The sequence below is a fragment of the Castor canadensis genome, chromosome 5 (genome assembly GCF_047511655.1).
Source record: "Castor canadensis chromosome 5, mCasCan1.hap1v2, whole genome shotgun sequence".
Classification (NCBI taxonomy): domain Eukaryota; kingdom Metazoa; phylum Chordata; class Mammalia; order Rodentia; family Castoridae; genus Castor; species Castor canadensis.
Genome location: NC_133390.1, coordinates 153799695 through 153819084, shown reverse-complemented (window position 1 = coordinate 153819084; position 19390 = coordinate 153799695).

The following is a 19390-nucleotide window of genomic DNA, read 5'->3' as shown; positions in this document are numbered from 1 at the left end:
GGAGCTGCTCCTGAAGGCCCGACCTCCTGCAGGAGAAATGCCTTCACCTGCCTGCTACGCTGCGCTGCCCAGTGCTCAGGCCTGAGGTCACTTCCTCCTATAATATTTCTGCCTCTTTGTATTGTTTTCTTAGTGGCTGCTGTCAGTATTGTTAACAGCACAGTGCAGTCTGTGATCAGGAGACTTCCAAATTTTTTGTCCCATGTGGAAGAATCCATGGCAGGACACATGGGTGTAAAAGGAGTTTATTAAAAGTTAGGGAAGGAAAATACAAAAGGGAGCGTTGGTGGGGCCCAGGTGGAATCTGGAGGCTGAGAGAAAAATGCTTCTCTTCCCCAGGTGCTTTTAAAACCTAAACTAACCTAAGGGGGGATCCAGGTGATTCCCATCCAATAGTCAATGAGGGGGCGGGGCATGGGCGGTTCCAGCCAGGTGAGGGTGCTTCCCGAGACAGAGCATGGGTACTCTGAGTTGTGTTATTTTTCTGTGAGTCCTGAACTTTCCCTAATTTTAGCCTGCCTCAGTACTACATTATACATATGTGACTTTCATTAAGTGAAACATGGAAACTTCACTTTCATTTAGTAAGTATCAAATAGTATTTGACTTTGTCTCCATCATCAAATGGGATTTGCAAAGCTTATGATGAAAACAGTGTATCATGTGTATCATATTTCTGTTTTTTCCTTTGTTCCTTCTTCCTTCCTGATGCCCCAAGTCCCTTATCTTATCATTTCCTTTCTATTCGAAGAACTTCCTTAAGTCAACCTTTTTTAAGGATGTATCTGCTAGTATCCAATTCTTTTAGCTTTCATTTGTCTGAGAAAAGGCTTTATTTCTCCTTTATTCACAAAGGATAATTTCGCTGGATAAGGAATCCATGACTGACAGTTCTTTTCTCAAAGCATTTGAAAAATGTCATGCTGTTTCTGACCGGCCTCCCTCTGTGGTTTCAGATGACATATCTACTGTCATTCAAGTTGGTGTTCCTCATAGGTAATATGTAGTCCCCCCTGGCTGCTTTTAAAACTCTTTGGTTTATTTTTAGTTTTTAGAAGTTTAATTATTTATATGTCTTGGCATGGGTTTCTTTGGGGTTAGCTCAGCTTCTTATAAGTTTGTATCTTTGCCAATCTTGGAAGATGTTCAACCATTATATATTTGGATATTTTTTTTGCTCCCCCACTTCTCTTCTCTTTCTGTGACTCCAGTGATAACAACTGCTGGCTTTTTTGTTATTGTCCCACAAGCCCCAGAAGCTCTATTCTTTTATTTCCCAGTGTATTTAATTCTCTTGTTCACACTGACTGAATTCTACTGATCTGTCCTCAAGTGCACTCACTCTATCCTGTTATCTCCTCTGTAACAATCAGACCATCCAAAGAGATTTTTATTTCTGTTACTGTATTTTTAGTTCTGTCATTTTCATTGGTTCTTTTTATATATATAACTTCTATTTCCTGCGGAAAATTTTCTATTTTTTCATTTACCTGAGAGTTTGTAATTGATTCTTGTAACATTGTTAAGACAAGCACTTTAACATCCTCATCAGATCATATTACTCTTTCTTTGCCTGGGTGTCTCTCAGCTGGAGATCGGAGTCCTGGGCCCAGGAGGATAAAGAGTCTTCTTAGGCCAGGCATTTGTTGCAAGAGAATCCCTTTCGTCCATGCTACATTGCTATGCTGTATCTCTGGGTGGGAGGAGTGGGCTTTTTGGCCCATGGGACAAAGATTTCTGGACTGGGCAGATTGTTGTGACCAGACCCTCATTCAGCCCCATCCCACAGCCTCAGTGTCTCTTGGTGGAGATGGAAATCAGGCCCAGCAGGAAGGAACTCACCTCCTTTGGCTGCTGTGTTTTAAAGCAGAGCTCCCAGTCTATCCCTCTTGCTTGTGTTGCCAGGCCGGCCTGGTGGTGTTGGAAGGACTGGTGTTAGCTCTGGGTCGGGAAGAGCCTACCTGGGCTGCTTTCCCTTGCTAGGTTGAGGCCAACACTGCTCGACCTATGTTGCCTTGTGTTTGTGCGAGGACCTGAAACAAGAATTCTTCAGGTACTTGGTCACCACCCTAGCATCCTCCCCACTTCGCTTCCTCCCTGTGCAATAATTATTGAGTGGCCCTCACTGCTGACTTGACATTCCCGGCAATTTATCTGTTGCTGGAGTACTGTACTGTGATATTCTTTTGTAGTGACATGGGGAGCCACGCCCCACTTGCTCTAGAGAACACACAGCTGATGGAGGTGGAGTTGTCCATTGAAACCCAGCATTGAATGACTAGCCAGCCTCATTCAGAAGCACACCAAGAAAGCAGGGGGGAAAAGCAATTGAAAACACTTGCTCATTGAGTCATAGGTTCACGAAAGCCCAAAAGTTCTGAGCAGTTCTCTGAATGGGGTTTCCTTTTCCTCTAGTGTGGATAGTTCTTACACTCAAAGTTCTTGTGGGAGCAAATCAGACAACATTTGACAATTTCCTGCTATCATTTTTTTTTACATATTCTTAGCTGAATAAAAGGTCTAGTTATCCATTACCACATAGAACACAGAGCTTTATTCATTTAAAATATGCACTTCGAAGGGTCAGCTTTGGTATGATTTAGTTAAAGGGCTATGGCTCATCTGTCTGTCAGTGAGGACCTACTGACCTTCACATCCGCCTTGCATTTTACTGCCTCCAGGGAGCTTTCCTAATTGCAGCCACCTAGAGTCCTAGTCTTCCTCTCAAGTCCTCAGGGCCACACTGGAGCCACTCCAGTGTCCTGCCTTGCTGTCCATCCTGAAAGGGCTTTTAACTTTTTTTTTTAATGTGATACTGGGAATTGAATTCAGGGTATTGTGCTTGCTAGACGAGCACAATACCACACTTCTGAGACAGGCTAGAAGTAGAAAAGGTCTGGGGCTCATGCAGGTTGCCCAGGGATGGCGCAGACCACCCTCACCTGGCTGGGAACGCCCATGCCACTCCCCACTCACTGATTATTGGATGAGAATCTCTTGAATCTGCCCTCCCCATGGGTTAGTGAGGTTGTAAAAGCACCTGAAGAAGAAAAGCATGATCTCTTTGCTGGCAGACTCCACCTGCACCCCACCATGCTCCCTTTGTATTCCCCTTTCCCCAACATTTAATAAACCCCATCCACACTCACGTGTCTGCCTGGATTCTTCCACGCCAGAACACAAGAACCAAGGTCTCTGGAAACACCATTTGTGGGTAACGCCTCCAGCCCTTTTGCTTTTAGTTTGTTAAGGAGGATTTTTTGCTATCTTTGCTCAGGCCAGCCCCAAACTGAGATCTTCCTACCTCTGCCTCCCAAGTAGCTGGGATTACAGGTATGCACCGCCATGACAGGATAGGCATTTAACTTTTCTTAGCATTTTACTTAATCCCATTTGGAATAAAGTCCAAGATCTTTTCATGCTCTATGACAGCCTATGGGATCTTGTTACCCTCCAGTCTCATCCCTCCCTCTGCCTCAGCCACATGGTCCTTCCTGATCCTTGAGATGTCAAATATACTCTCTGTTGTATCCCCAGTGCCCAGAACCATACCTGGTACAAGAGACACTCAGTAAGTAGCTATTCTATTAATAAATGAATGAGTTTAAGTAAGATTATCTTGCCATCATAAATGTAATCTATGTTTATTTTAGAATTTTAGGAAATATTTTAAAAAGTAGAGGGAAAGTCCTATATAATTTCAACTTGAGGCACAAAAAATAATTTACACTTCAAATATATTTCTTTCTAGTCCCTTTGTAATGTATGGTACTTTGGTAGATTTGTTTAAATATGGTTATATCCATAATATATTTTATGTAGAATATGATCTTCCTATATTTGTGTGCCTTATTTTTCCTAATGTTAGGTTGTGCTGTTTGTTTATGCTGCTGCTGCTTCTAAAATGGATTGTAATCCCTATCCAAGGGCAGTATTTCCCCGTTCCTACTGAGATCTCACAGAGTGAATGGGGCGGGCCTGGGAAGATTGCTTTCCAGTGGAGGGGGGCTGGATACCCAGCTGTGTCCCTGGCATAGTAGCTTTGGAACTGAATGCTATGTTTGTACCCATCTATATTTGTGTCTTTTTTCTGGAAGGGAACCTGTTTGAAGGCCTTGGTTACAGGAGTGGACTCCCTCTAGACCAGCTCAGACTCATTCCATCCCGTAGAAATTTGCATCCAGAGCTACTATTTGCATGCAAGGAATGCAAAGTAAGCCCCAACCCAGCAACTGGAATGTGTGTGCTCCTTCTTTCCTCTCATCCCCTAGGGGCCTGGGCTCCCAAAGTGCCCAACCCTCCACACTCCCTGGTCCTCTGGTTGGGAGGTTGCAAATGGGATGGCATGGATAGGTTTCTCAGAAGCCAGGGTCCTAAAATGGTGCTGTAGTAAGTGGCATGGCATAAGTGATTATACCACACTCTCTACTCACAGAGTCATTGTGCAAGCTGTTCCCTTCCCCAGCCCTCTCTCCCTCTCTCTCCACTTCAGATCTCAGTTCTGATAGTGCTTCCTCAGGAAACCTTCCTCTAACCCTGAATTTCATGTGTGACCTACTTAAGGTCTCCTAGAAAGCACTGCTTTCCTCCCTTGCATTCGTCACAGTTTGTGGTTCTGCATTTTGTGTTTGTCTTCCCATTAGGCTATAGACCAATGAGGGGAGGGACTCTGTCCACTTCTGTTCAGCGTGTCTTCAATGTTCCACACAGGGCCTAAGTACGATAGTGCTCAAAAAATACTGTTTGAATGAACGAACAAATGCATGAATAAATGAATGAATGAATGAATGATGGGCATTTAGGTTGAGGTAGTAAAAAGTATTGGTTAAGAGCTTGGGAGGCAGACATCCAGAGTTCAAACCCAGCTATGAGACTTGGGATAGTAACATAACCTCTGCCACTATTTCCCTGTCTGTAAAACAGAAACATCACCACCTATCTCATCGGGTTGTTGCAAAGATCAAATGAGACACTCTGTAAAGAGCTTTAATCAGAGCCAGACTCATAAAAGTCCTCGACATGTAGTAGCTATTATCTTGGCTACTATCTTCTGCTCGTTGGGCCAATAGAAATATAGCTAAAATGAACATTATTTTATATGTATCTTGATATAATTTTTATGAGTATTTCAGTAGGTGAGATTCCTAGAAGCCGAATTATTGCATCAGATTAATCTAACTGGAATTACCTTTTATGTATAGAGTGAGAGAGAGAGAATTTTGTATTTTTCCAAATGAAAGTCGTAGGAGGCCAACACCTCTGCTGGGCTCTGAGTCAGCAGAAGTCAGACACTCAGCATGTAGTGGGTGGTAAGCACTTACTCAAGTAAAGGATGCCTTGATGCCTTAATGCAATACCTTCCAGCCCTGCCTTATGTGATCATCTATTCTGTAGCTGCCATGTCATCTAGACTTGACATCTAAATGTCTTCATATTTAGATTCTTATTATCCGATTTTTACTGTGCCATAGAGCCAGGGCTTAACAAATTAACCTAAGCGATTTCCATGAAATGGAGATACTAACAAGCCTGGGGCCTCCATAGCAGCAGGTCAGGCTGTGGCCTCTCATACTGGACAGTGGTTCTAACACTAGTTACAAATTTTCTATAAATTTGGGATACTATTTCTGTGGAAGACATCCTTTTGTTCCACTCCCACTGTCCTCGTTTTTTGATAATCCTGGGACAGTCTTATCCAAGAAAACTTGAGTATCAACTTGTCCTAACTATGACCCTAACCCTGCTTTCATGCTAGTCTACACATGTGCACACTGGTCCCCAGATGTAACACACACACACCCACATGCACGCATGCACGCACACTTACACTGGCATTTTTCTTGGAATTACATTGAATTCATGGAATATAATTTGGAGAGGATTCATGTCTTGTCAATACTGACTCTTCCCATCCTGAACATGAATACTATTCATTTTATTTGGGCCTTCTCTTTTATGTTGTTCAATAAAAATTTTATAGTTCCTATATATAGGTCTCACACATTTGGTATTCCACTGTCAGTAGGGCCTTACTTATTAGATGTTGTCAGTTGGTTGTTACTGACTATAGAAACACCATCTTTTACTGTTGCTATTCACTCCTGGTAAGAGGTGAAGTGAGAACATTTGAGACAGATGGCTAAGCTGATTTTAGTTGTCATGTTACAGGCAGAAGTCTACATCAGACATTATAAGCATCTCTGAAGCAGTGGCTGGCATGACCTGTGGGTTGTTCATAGGACAGGGGATACACAAAGATATGCCAATAACACCTTTACTTGGTTTGTTGCTAGGTAGAATTGGATTCAGGTTTATCTTTTACCTAATAAATATTCTTTCTAAACAACCCAGATTGGCTTACAGAATAATTTAAGGCAGCTTAGGTGAGGTAGTATTGAAGTATCTTTTTAGATGGCTGAAGGTTTGGGTTTTCCTAGCATGACTTTGCTACAGCAGATATTACTAGGTTCACATTCATAAGAAGATTCATTCAGAGATTTGCAGTTATTCAAACTATCTTTGACCTTTAGTCTTTCTTCTCAAGATAAGATTATGTACTGCTTCTTTTTTTGTATGTGTTTTTTTTTTTCTTTTTTGAGACAGGGTCTCACTATGTAGTTCAGGCTGGCCTCAAACTTGTCTCAGCCTCCCAAGTGCTAGGATTACAGGCTTGGCCACCACCCCATTTGGCTTCTTTTCATCCTTAATATCATAGTTTTATAGAGATATAATTCACATACCAACAACTCACCCAATTAAAGTGTACAAGTCAATGTTTTTTTAGGATGGTCAGCAATCATCACCCCAGTTGATTTTAGAACATTTTTATCACTTAAAAAGGAAAACTATTCTGACCACCTGTTTCTCCCCAGTCCTCATCAGCCCTAGGTAACCACTAATCTACTTTTTGTCTCTACAAATTTGCCATTCTGCACATTTCATATGAAAGGAACAATATAATATATGGTCCTCTGTGACTGGCTTCTTTCACTTAGCATAATGTTTTCAAGGTTCATCCATGTTTTAGCTTCTATTAGTTCTTTATTCCCTTTTATTGCCAAATAATATCCCTCTATGTGACTGTATCACATTTTACTTATCCCCTTATTGGTTTATGGTCATCTGTTTTATTTCTACTTTTTAACTATTTCAAATAATGCTAATATGAATATTCACATATAAATTTTGTGTAATGTGAGCAAACTACATCGGAAACATAGATGGACACACTTATGTCTTTCTACAATGTGCGAATTTATTGAATAACAATTAACTCACAAGATACACTAATTTTAGCTGGGTGCCAGTAGCTCATGCCTGTAATCCTAGCTACTTAGGAATCAGAGATCAGGAAGATCGCAGTTCAAAACCAATCCAGGCAAATAGTTCCTGAGACCCTATCTCGAAAAAACCTTTGCAAGAAAGGGTGGTGGAGTGGCTCAAGGTATAGGCTGGCAAAAAAAAAAAAAAAGTATGATAATTTTGTTGGCTTAGTTAGCCAAGTACTATGATTTCACTTGATAGCAAGGGCCACTTACAATCACAAGACTCTTTTTATCCCAATTTTAATTACTAATATTAACTCTCAGATTACACATTACACTTCACACACACCCACAAACATACATGTATGTGTAACAGAATGGATAAGAAAGGATTAAAGTGGTTCAAATGGGACCTTGCTGAAAGCAAGAGCAGAGAGCTGATGCAGATGCAGAGTCACTGCAGGTGGTTAGCTGGGATAGCAACACAGCAAAGCAGCTTTAAGCAGCTGAAGCCCCAGGGACAGCGTTTATGACCTGTCAATCCCATGACATATGCTCCAGATGGTCTGATGATGGGTGTGTGGGAAGTTTCCACCACAACCTGGAGTTAAGTGTCCCTCCTTTTATATGATCCAGGCAAGTGAGTTGCATCATTCGTTGGTCTGGTGTGTTTGATAAATTTACAGGTCTGGTTTTTCTGATATGGTTTTGATATGCTCATGTGCCATCGTGTTCATGATTTGATTTGATAATTTCATAGGTGGTAATTTTTTTGTAAATAAATTATTTATCAGTATGTGCCTCATGGTACGGTGGCAAATGATGGTGGTTTACTTATATAAACAAGATGTAGAGTCATTCTATCTTGGCATTTATAGTCAAAGTGAAGCTGCTCAGGTCAAAACTGTTGCTTTGTAAATGGGGTAACTCAAGGTGAGTCACAGCCTGAAAGCTGTTGTTCTATACAATGTAGAGTAACCCAAAGCAGACTCAGCCTTTTCTCCTCATGTGAACATTTTTATTTCTCTTGGGTATATACCTAAGAGTGAAATTACTGGATAATGTGGTAACACTATGTGTAGCCTTTTGAGAAACTACTAGACTGTTTTCCAAAGTGACTGCACCATTTTATATTCCCACCAGCAATTGCTCTACAACATTGTCAGCTCTTTTTGTGATCACCATCCTAGTGGGTATGAAGTGATATCTCCTTATAGTTTTGATTTATGTCTACCAGTTACTGGACCTTACAGCTTTTGGAATCTAACATTTAAGAGCCCTCCTTTGCATTACCTTGGAGTTATCCAGGCTAGGTTTATGATAGTGGTTTCACACTTATTTTTCCCTGCAGATCCCAGAAACCCACATATATGAACAGTGTGCCATATGGCCATTGTTATTCTGGCAGAAGAAGTAGAACCCGAAGAGAAAGAACCTGGAGAGAGACATCTAGAATGCATGAGGCTTATGACCAAAAAAGAAAAACTGTCCATACAGATATCTCAGTCAATTATATACCTTTGTCACAGGTATTACAAAACTCAGAACTAAATCAGAAAACCAACTTTTTCCTGGGATCCTTTGTTAATCATGAATTCCCAGTGACTCATATAAAAAAAAATGTGTCTTATGTGACATGAAAATGTTGCCTGTGGTGTGTAAATTTCTCTGTGAACACGTGCTGATGGACTGAAGAGGAAGTGTGAAGAATGGGTAAGTGAGAAGGAATTATAGAGAATAAAGGTCAGGCAAGAGTGCCTCCAGGACTCGGGTATCTTGGTGGATAAATCACAAGGAGATGAGAAAAAAAAGTCACAAGTTAATAAAATATAAGACAAAGAAATGGAAGAAAAAGGCAATACTTTTGTCAGTGTGGGAGCCTCTCCTTTCAGAAATCAGGAGAACCAAATCCTAAAAAGCCTCAAGAATGGCAAGTAATGTCATAGAAACTACTGTGAGTCAGTGCCTGTGGCAGGCTTAAAACTTGAGTGGCACATGAACAACTGCATTTCCTCACAGGGCCCCTATTTTACAGGTGAGGAAAGGGAAGCTCAGGAGATTATGCAACTGATTTGCCTAAAGTTGTATGGAAATAAAAATCAAGATGGCCACAGTTTGGCTAAGAGTGAGAGCAGAGAAAACATGCTTCTAAGACCCTTGATTGTGACCATTTCCAGTCATAGGACTTCTGCTGCCTTATTAGGTGTCTTGAAAGACACCCTCACCGAGGCCCCAGCAGCTAGTCACATGTAGTTTAAATATGAACAGACCCTCAGCACCAGTCTAAGCTCATAATAGCTTGGGTAACTAAGGAGGCCAAGTAAAAATTGTCCAAAACAAGTTACTTTACCTCATTCCATTGTCCCCTTTTTTTCTTTAAAAACCCGGTCTTCCTTCCCCTTGATGGACTACCTCTCTGTTTTCTAACTAAACCTGTATCTCCTGATTTGTAAATCTATTCTATACCCAAATAAAAACTTCCTTTGCTTTTATTTTAACCTCATTTATGATGTTTTGGGTTATAGCTGATAGATAAGATTTGAAGTGAAGCCTTCTGGATCTTAACCATTCAGAACTATGGTTATTCAATAAATCAATGAAATATAGACAGACTATTATAGCTTGGATAGAAATAGAATTTGGGTAAGACTAAGAAGAAAATAGAAATTTCTCAGTAAACTGCCAAGATAAGAACCCAGATTCTAGGCCAGATTAAACTCAGATAACTGTATCAAAGAATGAAGATTAAGAATTCTCTTTTTAAAAAAGATTAAGTCTTATGAAGGCTTAGACAGTTTCTAGAATTACAGGAAAACAATGACCAACTTTCACATATAGGGATGAAGCTGTATCCCTATCAATCCCATTCATAGCTGTGTAGGATGATTACTTTTGATACTGGTGATATTAGGTTTCCCTGGGAGGAGTATTCTAGAAAGAATAAAAGAAAAAGCAGTGCAGCCAAGTTAAAGCTGGAGGAAGGAGGTCAGTCCTTGAATGATGGGCTCAACAATGAAGGGCTCGCCAGGTCTTGTTCTCTACCCAGCTCATGATAATGTCTTTTAAGGTGTGGCAGCAAAAAAAAAAAAAAAAAAACACTTGTGACTTAGAACGTAAAAAGTCCTCATGCTCCACTCCTATACTTAGGAAAGTGTCTTTGCCAGTTTCCAGAGTAGAGCCAACACAGGAACCATTGCTTGTCCTAGCAGCTCCTCCCTGCCACACCTTTATGACTGAGACCCCCTGGAGCCAGGGCCTGGCTGGGAGAAGATTCTTGAACTGGACAGCGTGGGGACAATGCAGAACAAAAGCTCTCGGTGGCTCACTCTGCACTCATCCCATGTTAATTGGGGCTTCTCTGGAGTCTAGCCAGTGATAGAAGAGTTTGCCCTGTACCTCTATTTTTGTGGCCTTTGTCTCCTCTGTTGGAATTTGTCTTGGGAAAATCCCAAACCATTCAAACATGGGACAATCACAGAGTGACAAACTGTCAGAATTACAAGACATGCAGTCATCAACCAAACATCATGTTCGAGCTCCAGAGATGAGCGGCTCAGGTTGAGGCATGCAGCAGAACTCCCAGGACATAGTATCGAGGTGTGGGGGTTACACTTCTCTTGCAATACCCCCTCTTTATGAGAAGCTCCAAGGCTTTTCTTAACATTTGAAAGTTATATCTTCATTGGAACTATGACAGAGATGTGCAGACAGTGAGGAGAGGCCTCAGGCCAGGCACAATCAAAGTTTATAGCTTCTATCTCACCTCCATCTGAGAGAAGGAGTGTTGGGGATCCCACATCCAGCCCAGGTTTGGATATTAGCTAGAAAGAATCACAAGAATCAGCATTAGTTGTACTCATGGCTAAGATTTATTACAAGGAAAGAATCCAAAATGAAGGCCCCAAAATAGGGGAAGGATGTGAGGTAAAATCCAGAGGAAAGCAGGAGTCAGTCTCAGGGTCCTCTCCCAGTAGACTCACACAGGATGGGTCTAAGTCCTCCACCAATGACTTGTGACAACTCATATTAGATGTTGCCTACCAAGAGACACTCATTCAAGACTCAGGGCTGATCACATTGGCACTTTTTGCCAGGTGTGTTCCAAACTTCTGGAATTCTAGAAGGAAACTCAGCATAAGCTGTACTGTTGGCACGAACAGTCTATGCTCTTCCATTCCCCCTCGTTTAGGGCAAGTTTCATATCTGTAGGGAGCTGTTTACAGGGCAGGTTCCCAAGGGACAACCTTACAGAATAGCCTTTGTATGGCCAAAAGGCTCAGGCCTGCTTTGTTAACGCTGTACTACACAGAAAGGCTTTCAGACTTTATTCTATTAGAAAGAAGATAAGGTAAAAGTGATCGCCTGTCATCACAAATCTTAGACTCATATATTTCTAGGAGACCATCTTTATCTGAATGTCCTAGGATCCCTCAAACCAAGTGTGTCTAAAAATGAATTCATGATCCCTTTGCATCCCTTCCACCCTTACCCCTTTTTACCTGTATTCTGTTATGCTCGCCACTGCTGCTGGCAGCCCCATCCTGCTTAAATGTCTCTAGTCTTCTTCCTTTTTCCCACTACTGTTTCCTTACCTCAATTTTTGTCATCTTGCTTTGGGACAGTAAGGCTTTCTAATAGGTATTTTTCTATAATGGCTGTCTGTCCTTTTGTCCCCATGTACTATTCATGTTGACTGCTGTCAGAATTATTTTTAATTTTTCTTTTTACTAAAATCTTTTTAACTCTGTAGAAATAGTTTAAGATTCGCTACACTGTTTCTTTCATTTGAAAAAGTGGCACATGCACATGGCAGAAATTCCAATAGTATGAAAGGATATACTTACTTCCTGTGCTGGCCAGGGGTTTGCATCTGCACAAGGCCCTGGTTTCTGTCCCCAGCACCAGCAAAAACAAAACATATTCCCAGTGCCCTTTCCCACAGGTATTCACTAATCTGTTGCATACCCTTCCATTTTTTCTCTGTGTATACAGCGTGCGTAGGTAGAGAAACCCTAAAAACACAAACAGGAATACACTGTATACTCTCCACATTTTGCTCTTCATTTACCTGATCTATCTTCCTCTCTCTCTCTCTCTCTCTCTCTCTCTCTCTCTCTCTCTCTCTCTCTCTCTCTCTCTCTCTCAGTGTAGGGCATTGCTAGGCAAGTACACTACCACTAAGCTACATCCCCAGCCCTCACCTTTTCAAAGATCATAATATTCTATTGTCTGTTGTCTGAATGCAAATTTACTCTAACCGGTACTCTCTTTATGGATACCTAAGTTCTTTGTAGAATCTTGCTCTTCCAAGAATTATCTTTTGAAAACCTGAATGTGCTCATCTCTACCCCTGACTCAGACATCCTAAATGACTTCCACCATTTACAGCTCTGCATCCAACTGGGAACTGGAGATGCAAAGGCAGGTTGCCAGGGATACCTGGGGCCACAAAGAAACAATGGCATAGCTTCCTGGAGTTCCATGTAAAAATGTTAACTGAATTGGTAAGTAGTTAAAGTTTTCTTATTAAATCAACACAATTCTATTATAGTATAAAAAGTGGGATTCTTATGAATTTTTCAGATGGCAGTAGGAGACTTCAGAAGAAATTCATGGAGATAACTCAAGCTGCCTTTCCAGACTCACATAAAGGCCCATGTTTTCCTTTCTTGCCTGAAGGACTTTAGTGGAAAAGTCTGAGAACACAGTCCACAGGATACATCAGAACTTGCTAGCACAGCTTTGGGAGTCCTCACAATTAGTGACTCTTGTCCCAATCTCTGTATCCACTCTTACCTGCTGTGACTCCCCCATGGAGTCTGTGTTTCTATACACACAGAATTCCTTGCTGTTTTCTCTTTTCCCCTTGCCTGGGGGGGTTTCTGTTCTTCTCCATCTAGTACTGGTCATCCTTGGAGAGACAGTACAGCCTAGACCTGAAAAACATAGACCCTGGAATCAGATCACCTGAGTTTGAATACTGACTGTGCCTATTTCTGGCTGTGTGACCTTGGGCAAGTTCCTTAGCCTCTCTGAGCCTCACTGATCTCATTCATAAAATGCAAGTATTGAAGGTACACGGTTAAGACTGCTGCGAGGTTTGGGTAGGGTAATATATGTAAAATGTTTGCAACAGTGTGATACATGGCATGAACTATATGAAGGCTTCATCATTAATGCTATTATTTTTACTGTTCAAGGTCTAGTTTTCAGGTATCTTCTTCTGGCTTCTATAGCATCTGCTTATACTTAGCCCGTGATTCCATACTTACTTTCTCTTCCCCATTAGGTAGTGCTCTTGTGGTGAAACCTGTCTTATTTATCTTTCCAGCTGTCATGTTTGACACAATAGATAATCAACTGATGTCAAGTACATGTTAATTGAATGAAATGATTATAATAATAATGGCCTGAACTGTTACATGGGTGAGAAGATAGTGTTTTCTATTAAAGTTGCCATTTTGATTGTGTTTCCACAGCAGTCAAGCAAATCCTACGCATAGGCCAAGGTAAGAAGTACCATTGGGTGGCGAAGTATTCCTTGGTGACAGGATGCGGGTGGTGGGGGTGTGTCTTAGAGGTTGCGTGAGAGTGAATGAGACGATCTAAGACACAGAGTGAATGCAGAGTTGTGATTCACAGTTCCGTAGGTATCCAGGTGGCTACATACAGCTTTCTGGCCAACCACAAGGTCCTAGTCGGGGATTTATACCGACCAGCCTTATCGTCCTAGTCCCACAAGGGAATGAGTCAGAAAGGAGCCAAGTGGGGTAGGTGTGAGACACCTCCAGGGAATTAGAGAGGTTAAGCACCTGCTGGGTTTTCTCACCAGTAAGATAGACCAGGATGGGAAACAATAAAGTAAAAAGAGCTCTGGGGAAAATGGATCCACAAATAAAATCCCTTCAGACAGCTCCTTTAGGACAGATGTTAGGATACTGGTCCAATAACCTGAGGACCAAAGGCAAAAAGAAGCAACAGATGATTAAATATTGCTGTCATATCTGGATTCAAGGACCTATCCTCAAACTAGCATTTTTCTGGCCAAGATTTGGGTCAGCTGAGGACTGGGTTTGTCAATTACTGAATTGAAGAAAGAAGAAATTGAATATGTTCTCTGTTGGAGACAGAGACCTATAGTCCATTCCCTCTAAAATCAGGGAAAGATAATAAAACAGAGAACAAAACACAACCAAAGGAAAAGCCCTCCAGATGGGACCCTCTTTCCCATTTGTCCCCCTCTACCTCCCCATCTTATAAAGCCTCTTGAGTCCTCAAGTGACTCCCAACCAGTCTTGGACCCACCTTCGGGTCACTGATCATCCCTTTCAGGGCTCAGAATGGAGCTTCAACAATGTCAGAGGGACATTCAAATCCTCCCCTTTCCCTCATCTCCCAAGATGCCATCACTCAGAGAGGGCCCAACTGGAGGCAGAAACTTCAGTTTTGTTGATGTTCTTCTGACTATCTCTGAGGTCCGGAATTTTTTTTTTTTTTTCAGATTTCCTTTATTTTATTTTATTTATTTATTTTTTTTTTTGAGGTCTGGAATTTTAAGAGAGAATTAAAGTCCCTTTTAGAAGATCCACATAAGGTTGCTGACCAGCTCGACCAATTTCTGGGCCCACAAATTCACACCTGGGTGGAACTTATGCCAATTCTGGGAATCTTATTCTCTGGGGAGGAAAGAATTATGATAAGGAGGGTCACCATGGCCATATGGGAGAGAGAGCACCCCCTGGCCCTGGAGTTGACTGAGCTGACAGAAAATTTCCTCTTGAGGATCCTCATCAGAGTAACAATTATCCCAAAGACAGGGGGAAAATGAGGGTCTTGAGGAACCTGATCGTTAAAGGGATTAGGGAATCTGTTCCATGGTCCCAGAACATAACCAAGGCCTTTGATGTGCAGCAGGGAAAAATGAAGGATCTGCTGACTTCCTTCATAGACTGAAAGACCAGATGAGAAGGTATTCAGAGCTAAATACAGATGATCTCCTGGGACAGGGAATCCTTAAGCTTCATTTTATAAGTAATAGTTGGCCAGACATTGCTAAGAAATTACAGAAAATAGAAAACTGGAAGGACAAAAGTTTGGATGATTTATTGAGGGAAGCCCAAAAGGTTTACGTGAGATGGGATGAAGAAAAACAAAAACAGAAGCCTAAAATTATGCTGTCCACCCTGGGGCAGAAAGTGAAGAAAAAAGCACTTCTCAAAGAGCTGGATATAAACCTCCTCCAAAACCTGGGAAAGGAAGGCAGGATTCACAGACCCCAGGCAGAAAGAAAGAAAACAAATATACAATGTGGGAAACTGGGACATTTCAAATGAGAATGTCCTGAAGGGAAAAAGGAAGAGAGGATTACCTAACAACTGGTTGGCCCAGACCTGTGAATTGTTTGCATTAAATCAGGCCCTGAAGTTACTTAAGGATAAGGAAGGAACCATCTATACAGATTCTAAGTATGTATTTGGGGTAGTACACACTTGTGGGAAGATATGGGTGGAAAGGGGATTAATTAACAGTAGAGGACAAGATCTAATCCACAAAGAATTGATTATTAAACTGCTAGAGAGTCTCACGCTTCCTGAAGAAACTGCAATGGTCCACATCCCAGGACATCAGTGGGGTAACTCCCCAGAGGCTCAGGGAAACAATTTGGCTGATATGGCTGAGCTGCCCCCGATCTGGAACTCAAATGTTACATCTCACCCCCATTATCCAGGCACCATCCATGAAACCCGTTTTCACTCCCTTGAAGAGGGTCCAACTAGAGAAGCTGGGTGCTTCCCAAACCCCAGAAGGGAAATGGCTTCTTCCAGATGGGAGAGAAGTACTTTCTAAGCCCCTTATGAGAGAAGTAATGACTCAGTTGCACTGGGGAAGTTATTGGGGAATTTAAGCCATGTGTGATGCTATTCTCAGGGCTTATGTGTGCCCAGGAACTTATACCTTAGCAAAGCAGGTTATTCAAAGTTGTTTAACTTGCTGAAAAGTTAACAAGCAGGCTCTGAGAGGACAACTCCCAGGAGGAAGAAGTCCAGGATTAAGGCCCTTCTGGAGTATTCAAGTGGGTTACATGGAGTTACCTTGGGGGTTGGGGACATTTGAAATATTTACTGGTTATGGTTGACCATCTAACCAATTGGGTTGAGGCTATGCCTCCATCAAGTGCCACTGCAAAAGGAGTGGTTAAAGTACTTTTGGGTAACATAATCCCTCAATTTGGACTTGTTAAAATAATGGAAACCACTTCACAGCCAATGTAATTAAGGAATTCATGAAAGCACTAAGCCTCAGATGGGCATGTCATACCCCATGGCACCCCTCTTCCTCAGGAAGAGTTGAAAGGATGAACCAGACCTAAAAAGATAATTAACTAAGTTAGTTCTTGAGACCAGACTACCCTGGACTACGTGCCTATCGCTTGCCTTGCTTTCAGATCAGAACAGCTCTCCGAAAGGATGTATCTCACAGGAGTTTTTCCTCATGAGATGTTATATGGGTTACCTTACTTAGGCCAGCCCTTGGGCCTTCTCTCCTTTATAACCAAAGACCAGTTCCTCTCAAACTATGTACTTGGTCTCTCTTCAGTCTTGTCATCCCTTAGGCACCAAGGACTTCTGGCTCAGGCCCCACCACTTGAGTTCCCAACACACCAACATCAGCCTAGAGATTACAGGTCAGAACCTGGAGCAAACAGAAGTGTGAGCCATCCTGGGAGGGACCATACCAGGTGCTACTCACTACTGAGATAGCAGTATGTATTGCTGAAAGAAAATAGATCCATTACGCTCAAATAAAGTTAGCACCCCAGGGAGAGCACTGGGCTGTGTCCTCAAAACAGGGTGATACAAAAGTAACTTTGAAAAGACACTAATGGGACTGTTGTTTCTTCTTTATCTAGGGAATTACATAACTACTATTAGTGTTCTCCAAGCTTCCTCTCCTATAACCATCAAGTTTGATACATGTCTTGCTATACCCTGTGGTTATCTTAAAAACCAACATTATATCCAGGGCTTAGAAATATATATATGCATGTGGCGCTCTGCCCCCTACCCCCATTCCTATCGAGATAATGGTACTAGCCAATGTAACAATCCTCCATGTGCTAGTTGGAGTGCTGAGTGGTGGACAGCACTCAAAGGGGAGTGCTGCACAGGCGGCTTCATGGTTCTCTGACTGTATGAATCATCCTTTTTGGAAACATATACTGCCAAAAATGCAAATCCATAGGGCCACGCCCCCTCCCAACTGTCAGCATCTTCAATGAAACCCCCTTATACTGATTATCGATGACCCTTCCTCTATGTCCACCGAGCCATCTGTCTTCAGAAAAATATGGTCTAGGAGCTCATAATGCTTATAGAAACCCAATAGGTAAGTTTCTTTTCGAATTGCTCCCAGAACCTACTACCCTAACACCCCCTAATGCTCTGCTCTCAGTGTTGTCTCCCAAACTCCACCATAATCAGATAGGAGTAACTACAGTAGATGTCAAAGACTTAAGGCAAATTATAGCCATTGAGACATGTTATGGGGAGACAAATGCCTGGCTGGAATGGATTAACTATTCCATCCACACTCTAAACAAAAAAGGTTGCTATGCATGTGTGGCAGGGAGACCAGAACCCCGAGTTGTCCTCTTTCCTTTGGGATGGACCACAGACAATGCTGGAATGGCTTGTATGATTGCTCTCTTCCAAGAAAGGACAGCCTGGGGCAATAGGTCTTGCCAGACCTTGTCACTACTGTTCCCCTCATTTAATGACCTTGGAAGGTCAAGGCCACCTAAGTTGGTGAGACCCCCACTTTGAAACTCTAACTATACCTCATGCCTCTCCAGGTAGGGGGAAGAACTGGAGTTCCTGCATTATTAGAGTGCAGTGAAGGCCAATCCTTTGAAGAGGTAACTAGTAAAACCACTCTAGCTGTTGCCAGGGCACATGTCTGGTAGTATTGTGGTAGACCCTTACTTGAGTTTCTTCTAGTTAAATGGAGTGGGACTTGTACTTTAGTCCAATTGGCTATCCCTTTCACCTTGGCATTTCAAAACCCTAAACCCTCTCTGGCTAGGAGGAGACAAAAAAGTGAGATCTTACTTCCCCCAGAGGGTCATTTGACTCTCATGTTTATATAGATGCTATCAGGGTCCCAGGAGGAGATCCTGATGAATTCAAAGCAAGAAATCAACTAGCTGCAGGCTTTGAATTAGCATTATTTTGATGATCTACTATCAATAAGAATGTAGACAGGATTAATTACAACTATTATAATCAACAGAGGTTTGTTAACTACACCCGAGATGCAATAAAGGGAATTGTGAAACAGCTAAGCCCCACTAGTAAAATGGCATGGGAAAACTGAATAGCTCTGGACATTATTCTAGCAGAGAAAGGGCGGAGTATGTGTGCTAATTGGAGGAGAATATTGCATATACATCCTTATCAATACAGCCCCAGATAGAACTATAACCAAGGCCAAGGCCCTCCAGGGCCTGACAGCCCTGTGGAATAAACTATCAAAAATTCAGGAATAAATGACTCCTTTATAAGCTGGTTAGAACAATGGTTTGGAAAATGGAAGGGAGTGATGGCCTCAATTTTAATAACCCTCATTGTTGTATTTGGGGCCCTAACCTTAATTGGGTGCTCTATTATTCTCTGTATACGAAGATTGACAATTTGGCTCATAGAAACTGCTCTAGCTAAACAAATTTCTGTGTTACGCCAGCTGTTGTTAAGCACAGCTGAAATGGAAAGTCAATTGATATTAAAAGAGTTTGAAGAAAAGAATATGAAATAAAAGAAGAGGGAATTGTGAGAAAATAGTCTTTTCTATCAAAGTCGCCATTTTATTTATTTATTTATTTTTCAAATAAGGTCTTGCTTTATTTTATTTTATTTTCATTTTTCTTTTATTATTCATATGTGCATACAAGGCTTGGTTCATTTCTCCCCCCTGCCCCCACCCCCTCCCTCACCACCCACTCTACCCCCTCCCTCTCCCCCCCCCCAATACCCAGCAGAAACTATTTTGCCCTTATTTCTAATTTTGTTGTAGAGAGAGTATAAGCAATAATAGGAAGGAACAAGGGTTTTTGCTGGTTGAGATAAGGA